We start from the raw sequence: 13,030 nt of genomic DNA, 5'->3' as shown, positions 1-13,030 counted from the left end.
CATCCCATCAGCCCAGCTCTGCCACTGATTTCCGTATCCCCTTACTCTTTTTTTTTTAACAGATTTATTTTAGAGAGAGAGAGAGAGAGAGGGAGAGGGATAGTGAGAGAGAGCGTACACGCAAACACATGGAGAGAATCTCCAGCAGATTCCACTCTGAGTGCAAAGCCCACCACGAGGCTCGATCCCAAGACCCTGAGATCATGGCCTGAACTGAAACCAAGAGTCAGATGCTTCAACAACTGAGCCACCAGGCGCCCCTCCGTACCCTTAATCTTAAGAGAAGACAGACATTGCTCCTTTCTGTCAGCCACAGCCTCAGAAGCCACCTGTCACAGAGCCAAAGCTTCAAGAGGATAGGACCAGGTCTGCAACACCAAAGACCCCAGAGCATCACCATAAAGCTACAATTTAATGAGTACCAGGCCCTGTGCTAAGCTCCTAAAATGGTCTCCTGCTTTACAGCCCTCAACAATTCTACATGCTAGGTATTGTCCCCACTGTACAGAGGAGGACACTGATGTCCATGGCTTACCCAAGGGCTCTGCTTTTATGTGGCAGCAACAGGGGCCTGAACCCAAGTTCGTGACTCCAAGGCCCCTCAGACAACTGGGCTATTCACGCAGCCCTAACAGACATCGAGAACCTCCCTAAATCCTCATTCTTCCTGTGAAAAAGCAGACTGTCTTCTGCCATTTCCCAGATAGGAACAAAGCCGGCTTGAGCCTGATACAGTGACCTGCCCATGATGGTACAGGTGAGGCCCTACCTGTTCTCTCTCCAACACCCACGTCATTCCTCACGAGGCTCCTCGGGGTCCTTCATGCCTCCTGGGGAGAATTCTGGTGAGACCACCAGCCTCCTGGCGGGCCTTCATCTTGACCCTGAAGGACAGGACCAGTCAGGAGAAACCGGCTAGTTAAGCCTCTGAAATAAGGTCCTACCACCCAGGAAAGCCCCCTGATCTCCGGGGCATCACCCACATGAATCAGCTGGCTTTGTAGAGGGCTCCAGGACCACCAACCATGCTGAGTCACTTTCTCTAAGGTCGTGGCCGAGACAAAAAGGACCCGGGAGAGAAAGGCACAGGCCGTTCTGGAACTCAGGTGCTTTGGCGTCAACAATTAACATGAGCAGCTGCCTCTGCTCCCCGGGTCTGCCTTGTACGTCAGGCACAGTGTTCAAAGTTCACACCCACCATCTCTGTAACCTTCATGACAACCCCAGGAGTTCCTGGCACCATCATTACCACCTCGAGGATAAGGAGGCAAGACGCAAGGGGCTTGTGTAATGATGCGCCCTGTGCATGGTCCAACCTGGGGAGGGCTCCTGTGGGCTCACTCTTCCCACTGCACCAGGGCCAAGAAAAATGGCTCAATTTGCATTATGCACAATGGAAACGTCAACCATAAAAGTAATTTGATTTTTAAATGGGTTCTTCTTCAGGATAAAAACAATCCCAAAAAAGGATTTCCTAGAAGTTCAATATATTCCTCTGGGAGGTGAACAGCAACTTTCAGGTGCCTAGAACGTAACAGAATGTTGTTTAAGTAAGTTTTGGCCCATCAGCAAGCCAGGCAGAAACTGGGGGTAAGCTGTTGAGGGTCCCCAAAGGCTCTTCCACAACCCAAAAGAGAAGACATGTAACTTTCACTGCCCCAAAGCGGTTATGTTAAAAAAAAAAAAAAAAAAAAAAAAAAGGCACAGGTGGGAAATTTTAAATTAAGGACTTTCACTGCATGGGCTGGGGGGGGGCCTTTGTCCCCCAACTACCCCCAAATGTTTCAGCTACATACAGTGACTTAACAAAGTGACTCAGCATAAGTATCTCAAGGTGACAGGTAACTGACAGAAGAGGAAGGTATTCAGACCACTTAGCAAAACCAGCACAACTTACAGTCTTAATTATTAAGAAGAGAAAACCATTTATTAAACACTCGCCAGGCAGCAAATCTGCTTCATGTAATCACACGCTCCACTCATCAAAAGGCTGCCAAGCTCGGTGGAGAAACTGAGGCTGAGTAAGTCACTTAAGGTCACACGGCGACAGAAACTGGATTCACACCAGGTCTGACATCAAAGCACACACCAGCTTGCTGAAGCTTTGCAATTCTCGATAAACTAAATGCTTAACAATTTTTACAAGCCTCTGTATGTTAGAATTCAGGGAAAGGGTCTTTAAAAACGAAATACACAAGGGGGAAAAATAATGCAGGCTCTGGAGGCAGGCTGCCCGGGGTTCAAAGCCTAGCTCCTCCACTTACAAGCTGTGTGACCTTGGACTCGGTTAACACCCCTGTGCCCAAATTTCCATGTAGTAAAATAGGAACAATAGTAGCTCCTATCTCCTTAGGCAAATAAAGCATTTTGATTTTTTTTTTTAAGATTTTATTTATTTATTTGACAGAGAGAGACACAGCGAGAGAAAGAACACAAGCAGGGGGAGTATGAGAGGGAGAAACGGGCTTCCCGCTGAGCAGGGAGCCCGAGTCAGGGCTAGATCCCAGGACCCCAGGGCCATGACCTGAGCCTAAGACGCCCAGCAACTGAGCCAGCCAGGCGCCCCCAAATATAAAACGTTTAGATCATGCCTGGCACGAATTAAACCTCAGATGCTGGTGTTACTTCTTCCTGGGCAGATACGGCCAGCAGGCTCTGGCCCACCATTTTAGCAACTCATTTGCATAAACAAAGCCCAGACTCAGGCACTTTGTGCAGGCAAACCTCACCCTCTGGTTTCTTCCTGTCACTGACATCTCTCCTCACACCTGCTCTGTGGCACTAAGCTCTGGGCCTCAACTGCCCATCTATCAAATGAGGTGATAAGCCCAGCTGATCTACCTGAGGTCCTTCCAGCTGGGCAACCTAGAATTCTTAACAATTCAGGCCCTAGAAATTTCATAACCGTCCTAAAACAAACATTAACAGATGACACCCACTCATTTTCCTAAAACCTTCTCTTCCATATTATGTATAAATGCCTATTTTCATAGCAAATCTTCTCCAAGGTCCCCGAGCTCCACAAGCACTCACTATAGGCTGGGCAGGCATCCCCTGTGTTAAGGCTGGGGACATGACGGTCAGAAGCTCTGACCAACAGGGGAGACAGATTCCAAACTAAGCTGCTCTGATAAGCAGGTCCTCAGGGTTAGAGAGGACTTCATCAGAGCAGAGATGAGAGGAAGTGCAGGCCTGAAAGACAGAACTTGGCCCACTGGACAGAGGGGAATAGGGCAGTGGGCCAGAGGAGTGACAGAGGAATGGAGAGGAACGGCGGGATCAACAGAGGCCAGGCAAGGCAGCAGTGATGCTGAATGTGAGAGGGTGGGCTGGAGGCACACTGTGAAAACTGTTTGACCAGGACGAAGCAAGCCCAGCTCAGCACATAGCAAAGTGCTAAGCAGGAACTGGGACAGGAACTGGGACCAGGCTGAACACCAAGGTGAGATGAACCTGGCCAGCAACCCAGGGCCATCTGAATCCCACCCATGCCTCTCACCCCGCTGGGGGACCGTGGATCAGTTACGTTACCTCCTTTAATGTTTCCCAAAGAAAATACTCACTCAATAACCATGTTCTCATTAGGGCTGGGGATCAGGTGGAGCCCACAATCTACAGGGATCAAATATATACAACTAAGACAGCCTGCAGGCGGCGGAGGGTGGAGGGGGAAAGGGCAACCCGGGCTGGACAGGGAGTTAAGAAGGAGTCAGGAAGAAGTCATTGCCACACTTGAGGCAGGGGTGGTATTGGCCAGAGAAACTGGGCCAGAGGCAGTGTTCCAAGACCGCTGTAAGACCAGTCGGGTCCAGGCAAAGCACCTAACAGTGTGCAGATGTAACCCAGCTGTAAAAGAGGGGAAGAGGTGGTTCAGCTGGTTGAGCACCTGCCTCTTAGCTTCGGCTCAGGACATGATCTCACGGTCCTGGGATCGAGCCCCACCTGGCTCCACACTCCATGGGGTCTGCTTGAAATTCTCTCTCTCCCTCTGCCCGGTGGTGCCCGTGTGCCTGCGTGTGTTCTGTCACGTGCTCTCCACACCCCCATAAATAAATAAATAAAATCTTAAAAAAATAAAAAATAAAGGAAGTCAAGACAACAAGGAGGTACAAACATCTGCTGATAGGGTCCCAAAGACACCACCGTCCTCAACCAGCCTCAGGAAATAAAATAAGTGAATGCTCAGGACCCTCCTGCACACTGAACTTTCCAAAGCAAAGCTTTCAATACTTTCCTGGGGAAAACGGTGCTGTGCAATTTCAAAACAAACAAACAAACAAAAAGGGGGGGAATGGGGGGGTAGACTGGGAGGGCTCCCTCCACTAAATGCCCACTGCCCGAGCCAGGAACCTGGAGTCTGTGTGGCCAATCCTGTCCCTTCCTGAGGCTTCCACAACATGGCCTCAATCTTCCTCCTGGCAGCTCTGTGCCCAGGGAGGCTGCCTGTGCGCCAACACCCCAGCTCTGGCCCCTCTTTCAGCCCGGTGGATAGGATCCCCAAGCCCACTCTCTCTGGTCTCTCCTGCACAGAAGAATTCTGTGGCCCAGGAAAGGGAAAGGGGTCGGGAACTCCAAGGTAGAGGGGAGTCCCGGGAGTCGGAGACCCCAGATGCCAGTGGCCCCTAAGTGGAGGCCACTTTCAATGATTCCTGGGGTGGTAGGGGCCAGGGGTCGCCCTCCCCACAGGTGGACAAGAACCTGTGGGGGAGGGGGCCGAGATGGAGGTGATCCCAAGGTGGAGAGGGTTCCGGTGGTCGGGGCCCCAAAGTGGAGGGGGCTGGCGGGGGTTCTATGGTCCTGGGGGTCGGGGGTCAGAGACCCCGGAGGTGGCGGGGACCCCGCTGGGCGGCTGCGCGCGCCGAGCTAGCTCCTCTCGGGCTGAGGAGCCCGGCGCTTCAAGAACAAAACTTTTCTTCAAGTTCCGGAAAAGAAGCGTGTCAGCGCGCGCGTCTCCAAGAGGCGGAGGAATCGAGAGCCCCCGGCCCCGCGAGGTCACCCGAGCCCCACGCGCTCCCCGGGTGCGGGGGGACGCAGCGGCCGCGCGGCCCCGGGGGGACACAAGCCAGTCCCTAACCCGCGCGCCCCGGCCCGGCCCGGCCCGCCTTCCGCGCCCGCCGACGCAGCAGCAGGTGGCAGCGGCCCCGCGCGCCCCAGCCCCCCTCCCTCCCTCGCGTCCCGACCCCCCGCCGGAGCCCCTCAGTACCGGAGTCAGCGCGGCTCAGACGCCATCCCCGGGGCCGGCGGGCCCGCAGCCCAGGCCCCCTGGGAGCCGCAACTTGCGCTGCGAGCACGCTGGGCGCGCCGCAGGCGGTGGGCCGGGCGGGCAGGTGCGCGCGAGCCGCCCGCGGCCAACAGCAGCGCGCGCCCTCGCCCCGCCCCGCGCGCCCTGCCCCCGCCCCGCGAGCCCCTACCCCGCCCCCTTCCCCGCCCCGCCCCGCGCGCCCTCGCCCCGCCCCCTGCCGGCTGCAGCTGCTCTTCCGCCCGGCTGCCGCCCCCCGCCGCGCCGCCGCCGCTCCTGGAGCTCGACGCTCGCCCCACTGCCACTCCTGGGCCGCTCGCCCGCCCGCCGCGGGCTCCGAAGAGGTGTCGCCGGCCCTTTTCTCTCCCGAGGGCCCAGTGGGACCGCGAGGGGAGGCCTGAGGGGATCTTCGGGTCCGCCCGGCCCCCGTGGACACCCGCCAGGGGCCTCCGTACCTGGTCAGCTCCACCCGCGGCCATCTTGGAAGTGGGAAGCGGCCGGGAGGGGGAAGGGGCGCGCGCGGGCAGGGACCAGGCGTGGGGAGCCGAGCGGCGGAGCGCATCGATGGGCGCCCCTGCCTCCCGGCAGGTGTGCTGGGCGAATGCGCCCCGGGACGTCCGGTGGCCGTCCGTCTGGTCCGGCCTAAGTCTATTGATCTGTAAAACGGGCTCTGCTGGGAGTGCTTTGCCGAGCTGTTCCGCGGGGCCAGCGCCGTGGTTCCCGCACTGAGCCGCGCTGGAGGGTTTTTGGAAAATTCGGACGACCGTGCCGCGCCCCAGCCCTGTTAAATCACAGCCTCCGCAGGGGGATACGGTCTGGGCCGGGTCTGCGGTAAAAGCCGCCCTGCGGAGTGGGGGATGAGGTCGCTGGCCCGGATCCCAGGACCAGCCGGAGCAGAGACGGGTCAGAAGCCAGGTGCCCCGCGGGTAGCCGCCTTCCGAGACGAGGCGAAGCCTCCTTGGGGGATCCAGGCTCCCGGGGCCAACGCGAGTTTATCTTGTGTGCTGCTGTGTCTGTTCCCTGGTCCTGGCAGGAAGTCGGCACTTCAGTAGTCGCTGAACTGTTCTATTCTGGGGACATCAGGGCAGAGGAAAGAGTTCAGTGGCTGGGACCCCGGAGGCCTTGGGTCCACACAAGGCTTGGAGCCCTTGGGGCTGTCCCTGGGCCAGAATGATCAGAGAGGAGACGTCAGAGAGTCGGGTCCGCTGCGAATTGGCAGAGCAGTCAGGGAAGGGGAATGTCTCCTTCACAGAGTATCTGGAAGCCTGCAGCGGAAGATGAACTTGTCCGAGCCATGGTCATTAGTGTTGGGCCAAGGAACCTCTGGCTTGTTTCTACTGCCTCTGTCCTAGGTCTAAAAACTCACATGGGCCGCCTGGGTGGCTCCATTGGTTCAGGGTCTGCCCGGGGTCCCGGGGTCCCTGCTTCCAGCTCCCTGCTTCCGGCTCCCTGCTTCTCCTTCTCCCTCTTCCCCTACTTGTGCTCTCTCTGTGTCAAATAAAATCTAAAAAAAAAAAAAAAAAAGTAAAAAAAAACCAACTCTTAACACCTATTCGTTAAGATGACAGGAGGGGTGAGAAATTTTAAAAAAGCAGTCTCTTAAGAGAATATATTAACACCCCTTACAGTGCTTGGTGCATAATAGAAGTTTTACAAATGCTTACACTTCTGGGTGGTTTTAAGGAAAAATGCTGACCCTCCTTCAAACCCCAGCAAGCCTTCCCCCTGCTTACTTTTTTTTTTTTAAAGATTTTATTTATTTATTTGACAGAGATCACAAGTAGGCAGAGAGGCAGGCAGAGAGAGGGAGGAGGAAGCAGGCTCCCCACTGAGCAGAGAGCCCAATGCGGGGCTCTATCCCAGGACCCTGAGATCATGACCTGAGCCGAAGGCAGAGGCTTTAACCCACTGAGCCACCCAGGCGCCCCTCCTGCTTATTTTAAGAAAACACTAACAGGAAAATACAGACTTGCTTCAGAGCTTACTTAATCAGCAATGTAATAAATAGGATTAATAAGTCCACCTTCCCAGTGCTCCTGGCCACTCCCCCAAATCCCCTCCCGCCCTCATACTGAGTCTTAGGGTTTTAAAACCCCATAAATGACTAGGAACCATTGTTCTGAATCCAGAACCAAAAAAGAAAAAAAAAAAAAAAAAAAAAAAATTTTGGCCCTCAGATTTACACATGGCGCCCTCTATCTGCCTTTTCCTCACCCTCTCCCCCATCCTGCCACCCACCCCCAGCTCCCTGCCCCAGCCAAGGGCCCTTCCTCGGGGCCCATCAGTCACTTAACAGCCTCAGTGAGCCTAACAATTAAAAATAAGAAGAGTGAGATAAGCTGTGTGGGTGTTTGCACTCCCATCACCCGTTTGAGAACCTTGGCGCCTCCCAGCACCCCTCTGTAATAGGGAGACAACTCTGTAAGGGGGCCTGTGCTCGTGCCAGTGAGCTCTGCCGCTCACTGCTGACTGCCTTGGCAAAGCCATCCAGCCTCCCCGACGCAGACCGAACCCCGAGACCCCCAGAATGATTCTCATCCCAGTTGTTCCTTTGAGGGCTGGCTGCAAAGCTGTTGCTAGAGGAAAACAGGTACGGGCTGTCAGCTCCCGCGGCTCAGTTCCGGGCCCAGGACTGAGTGACCCATCCTAGACTGTGTCCATAAGGCTTTCCCTGTCTACCAGATTCCTAACACCTCTACCTCCCAAGTTGTGCAAGGATTAGAGACCAAGTAAGTGGCAGAGAGGTTAAATGTAAAAAACTGTCTGGCTTTGTCATTTTCGGGCCTGTTTGGGAAGCTCTTGGCACCCCCCAGTAATACGGCATAGAAAAAGTGTATTGGTCAACCCGCCGAGGGGAGGGGGGATGTGGGCCTCCTCAGAGAGCCCACAGAGGGACCTCAGGCCTGACCTCTGAGCCTCCCTGGGCTTACAAGCAGGAGCAGGCGCCTGGTACCCATGGGAACCACTCTTGTGTTGGCCCCATGCTGGGCCCTGGCCACACCAGAGGGACTAACAGCCCATAATTCCTGCCCTCGCAGATCCCCAGTCTCTAGAGACAGGTGGACATTCACCAATTCAGCCCCATCTCCTTGCAAGGAAAACGGTTCACTGACCAGAGGCAGACCTCAGGAGGGTCATAAGCACAGCATCAGGATCCTCCAGCCCGTCCCTCAGAGGGGAAACAGGCCCAAAGAGTAGGGGGTATAGGCGGTGGGCACAGGATGAGGCCAGAGGCCTCTTGCCCTGCAAAACCCCTTTGCATCTCTTCTCAGGAGATATGGGGATCTAGTCTCCCAAACACCCATTTTGCCCCAACCCTCCCCCACCCAGTCCCCAATGGGAGCTCCATAAATTTCTGTTGAATGGATGAATAAATGCTGCTCACAGCTGCATCTGTCCCCATAACCTGCCCAGCTCGCACAGTGACTTGAATTTTGCAGGTAAGGAGACAGGCGCTGGGCAGTGAGGCTCCCCGGTCCAGGGCTCACAGCATGCTTTCCATGGTCTGGAAGCCCTCGCCCATTTGCCATCCTCCCTCTCATCCTCCTTGTCCCCAGCCTCTGTTCGAGCCCCCAGGGCAAGACCATCCCCACGGGGCAAAGGCAGATTGTGCAGCCCTCGATGATCTCAAAAGAGCTTCCCCTCAGCCCAAGCATTTTCCGGAATCCACCAGAAAGCTCATCTTTTCTGCCTTGAGTCCCGGGAGGGTTACCTTCTTCCCCGTGGACACGGGAGTGCTTACTTTTTGGGAACAATGCCTGGAATTTGGGGTTCTCTTGCTGCTCCTGGAAATTGAGCAGTATCATAAAAGTAACAAATAAAAAAAATAAGAACGGGCAGGGAGAGCCTGGGAGAGCTGCATGCAGGTCAGGCTTCCCACAACCTCAGCCCAAAGAAGACAGCCAGAGACACGAGATGGAAGAGTGTCAGAACCAGCAGAGAAGACACCACAGCCTCTGCACTTGGCTGCAAGAAGTGGCCCTCAGACCCTCACACCAGAGCCATCAACTGGCATTTTCCTCCCAGTTTTAGCAAGTGCACTTACTGGTTTCCTACCTGCACTAGGTTAAACTCAATGAATGCAGGGAGACAGATGTTCTAGTAGCAAGACTTTCATCAATGAGATAAGGCATGGCTCTAGCAGAGAAGGAAGGGAAAGAAGAAAGTGTAACCCACAGGATCTCTCCGGTCTGTGCATATGCTTGAAAGGAGCTATCCTTAGACAGTTACCCCCAAATTCAGGCAAAGACTAGTGTAAAAAGATGTTCACCGGTGTTATTTGCAATAGTGAAATGGACATGATGTAAATGTCTGATCACAGGGGAGATTAAATGGAGAGACTCGTATGCAGCCGTTAAAAAAATGTTTATTATAAGACAGAAGATATCCTTAAGTCGTAAGAGTAATACTGAATTTTAAATAAAGTATAAGCAAAGAAAATGGAATATGCATTATTCACAGGCATGAACAGGCAGAAACACTGAAATGAGTCTCAGAACACACTTGATGGTCTTCTGTCCCTATGTTTTGAAACTCAGAATTCCCCCACGAAAAGTACATGCTGTTTTTAAAGATGGGCAAGGATGCTCGCTGATGGGTGACCAGCAGACTTCGAGAAGCATGGTAAACAGTCCTGTGAGGGCTCCATGTCCAGAGCCCTCCTTACCAAGAACTTTAAGCAAAGCAAGCCCCATTCCGTGCTTGCGCCCCAAGAGGCAAGAGGTTAGGGATCCATGCACAGCCAGGCAGCACAACAGAGCCCCGAGACTGGTTGGTGTGGCGCACCCTCTGTCACAGTGTCTCTAGCCGCCCTAGTGACCCTGTGATGCCCTACCATTGCCCCTTTTCACGGGAACACTTGAACCCAGCTGGATCTGGCCCAGAATCAAAGCTCATCCTTTCCCAGAGCATCCCAAGTAATTGCCTGGGGGAAAAAATGAGTTACAATGAAACCAACAGACCCTCCGAATAGGGAATGCATGGCCTTACTGGGGGAATGGGGGAGACCCAGGGGGACCCCCTGTGGCCTCGGCTTCCTGAATATTCAGAGGAGCAAGAGGCCTGGAAGGCTCTAGGTATGAGGGAAGCAGAGTGCCTGGGGGCAGGGCTCCCTGTTCCTGAACACCCCAGTGGAATTTTCCAAATAGCCTGGTTTCTTACAGGCATCATTCTGTTGCCTGCTGCTGTCATCCTCAGAAAGCAAAGCCTGGTTCAGAAGCTATGGGGTCAGGTCCCACCTGGGAGATGCACAAGGAGGGTGCAGAGGGCAGAAGGGGGCAGGGGGGCAGCTCCTTCCCACATGCAGCGGTCCTCTGCGGGGCACCCCTCCCGGCCACCCGTGAGGCTCTGTCACTGGGCCTGAGGTCTCTCCAAGTTCACAGAACTACCAGGGTTGTCCTCACAAATCAGCCTTGGTACCTGCCCTGCCCTCTACCCAGAACTCCCAGACTCCCTTCTTGCTCAAATTCCTGGTCCCTCCAGCCAGTGCCTCCCAACATTGCCCCAGCGGCTGCCAGACCCACACCAGCCTCACCCCGTTCATGCTCCCCATTATGATCTCGGGGCCACCCTCCCAGGTAACCTTTTGCCTTGTAGGGTCTCTGCACAGTCCTCAGATCCCTAGCAGACAGCCTGGCACCCACACTGAGGAGTGCACCATGGATGTGTCCATGTCCTTCATCCTAGCACCTGGCCATGTCGTCGTGAGGAAACTGAGACTCAGGCAGAGGGACCTTCCAGCCAAGTACACAGGCAGGATTTGAACCCAGGCCCTCCAGCTCCAGAGCCCTGTTCTGGGCTGCTGTACTGTATGGTGGATTCACCTCCTGTCCCTTGTGGTGGTAGGGGGTGGGGGGGTAGGGGGAGGAGGCCCCACCCACAGGACTCACCCCTGACCCCCGAGCCCTAGTTTGTTCATCTGTAAAATGGAGATGCCCATGGATCGCTTGCCGCGTCCTTGGGCTCTTGGGAGGACTTGGGGAGATGCGGCCCCTGGAGACAGGGGGGGCTGCAGTGGGATCCGGGAGGAAGGGGCGGGAGTGTAGGTGTAGAAGGGGGCTCCTGCAGCATCACTCCGAGGGCGCATGGACTCAGGCCCATATTCTGGGGGACGCAGAGGCCCCCCAGCTTGCTCATCTCCCTGTCGGGGCTCCAAGTGGATGTCTGAGCTGGAAACAGTCAGGTGAGGGAAGAGATTCAGGACACTGAGTGACGATGGGGGCAGTGCACTGAACACGCCCGGTGGGAGGCCCGGATCTGAGGGGTAGAAAGGTCCCCCATCTCCCCTGCATTCACCTGGCCCTGGGGAGTGAAGCTCAGCAAGGCCTGGAACCCTAACCCTAACCTGGGGTGGAGGGGACACGGGAGCCTCGCTCTCTGGGGTCTGCTGTGTCCAGAAGGGAGCCTGCTGCTGGCAGAGGGCAAGGGCCCAGGCTGTGCCGCCTCCATCCCTTCTGACCCCAGTAAGGCCCTGCAGAATGAGGTCCCACTGTGAGGCGAAAACCTGGCTTTCATCTTTCAAACAGTTTTAATGATGGAAAATGTCAAATGTGTACAAAGCAGAGCACTGGGGGTAGGCGTGGTTGGTGTCCTGCTGCTCCCCACTCCCTCCACTGGGTCAGGTGCGGCTCCCATCCAGCTTGTCCAGTGCCCATCTCCAGCACTGTTCTCCCCATCATCCCTCTGTTTCAATCCCTGCGTAGCCGATGGTGGGGGCTGGTGCAGGGACAGGGAACCCCAGCATGGTCCCCATCTGTGTCACCCTGCTGATAGGGCCTGCATGGCCAGAGATGGCCCGGTCGGTCCTTTCTGAAGCCAAAGTACCATAATGGGTGTAGACTGGACACAATGAACAAGAATTCCTCGGTATCCCCAATTATTTCTTTGTTAAGATTTTATTTATTTATTTGACAGAGACACACAGCAAGAGAGGGAACACAAGCAGGGGGAGTGGGAGAGGGAGAAGCAGGTTTCCCACCAAGTGGGGAGCCCGATGTGGGGTTTGATTCCAGGATCCTGGGATCATGACCTGAGCTGAAGGCAGAGGCCTAATGACTGAGCCACCCAGGCGCCCCCCACCATTATCTTTAAAAATGTCTTTTTGGGGCGCCTGGGTGGCTCAGTCAGGGAAGTGTCTGCCTTCGGCTCAGGTCATGATCTCAGGTCCTGGGATGGAGCTCCATGTCGGGTGCCCTGCTCTGTGGGAAGCCTGCTTCTCCCCCCTGCCCTCCGCCCCTCACCACTGCTTGTTCTAATAAAAAAAAAAAAAATCTTTAAAAAATAAAAATTTCTTGGGGCGCCTGGGTGGCTCAGTGGGTTAAAGCCTCTGTCTTTGGCTCAGATCATGATCTCAGGGTCCTCGGATCGAGCCCCGCATTGGGCTCTCTGCTCAGCAGGGAGACTGCTTCCCCCTCTCTCTCTGCCTGCCTCTCTGCCTACTTGTGATCTGTCTGTCAAATAAATAAAAATTTCTTTTTATCATACAGTTTATCATTCAGTTTATTTTACCAAACTGCACTTGGTAGACAGATCTCTTACACCTCTTCTAATTGAAATAGTTCCCCCTTTGTTTTTCCTGTGCTGTATACTTGTGGGCGACCCGGAATTGCTTATCTTGTAGAACTTTCCACATCGTGGATTTGGCTGGTTGTAGCCTGGCGGTGGTGTTAAATGTGCTCTCCCCCACCCCCTATTTCCTATAAACTCAAGCAGTGGTTCTCAGCCAAGGACAACTTTGCCTCCAGGGAACATGTGGCCAAGTCCGCTGAACTGAATCCTTAGGAAGCTCTGAGT

The 13,030-nt window shown here is 54.8% G+C and overlaps 1 protein-coding gene across 5 annotated transcripts in view; it reads right to left on the bottom strand.

Annotated features, from left to right (window-relative positions):
* LOC111149332 (TBC1 domain family member 14) overlaps positions 1-5,713 on the bottom strand; it is a 102,591-nt gene extending 96,878 nt beyond the window's left edge. For 3 of the 5 annotated variants that reach the window (XR_002640757.1, XM_022506324.1, XM_022506329.1), the window contains exon 1: positions 770-877. The gene's annotated coding sequence lies outside the window, so the exon portion shown is untranslated. Of the gene's footprint in view, positions 1-769; positions 878-5,203; positions 5,327-5,694 lie in introns of those variants that run through there. The other 2 variants (XM_022506328.1, XM_022506327.1) reach the window with 2 other exon arrangements.
* Between the last annotated feature and the right edge of the window lie 7,317 nt (positions 5,714-13,030).

Source organism: Enhydra lutris, unplaced genomic scaffold, assembly GCF_002288905.1.
Source record: "Enhydra lutris kenyoni isolate GAN:26980312 unplaced genomic scaffold, ASM228890v2 scaffoldscaffold21, whole genome shotgun sequence".
Classification (NCBI taxonomy): Eukaryota; Metazoa; Chordata; class Mammalia; order Carnivora; family Mustelidae; genus Enhydra; species Enhydra lutris.
This window is presented reverse-complemented; position numbering and strand designations above follow the sequence as displayed.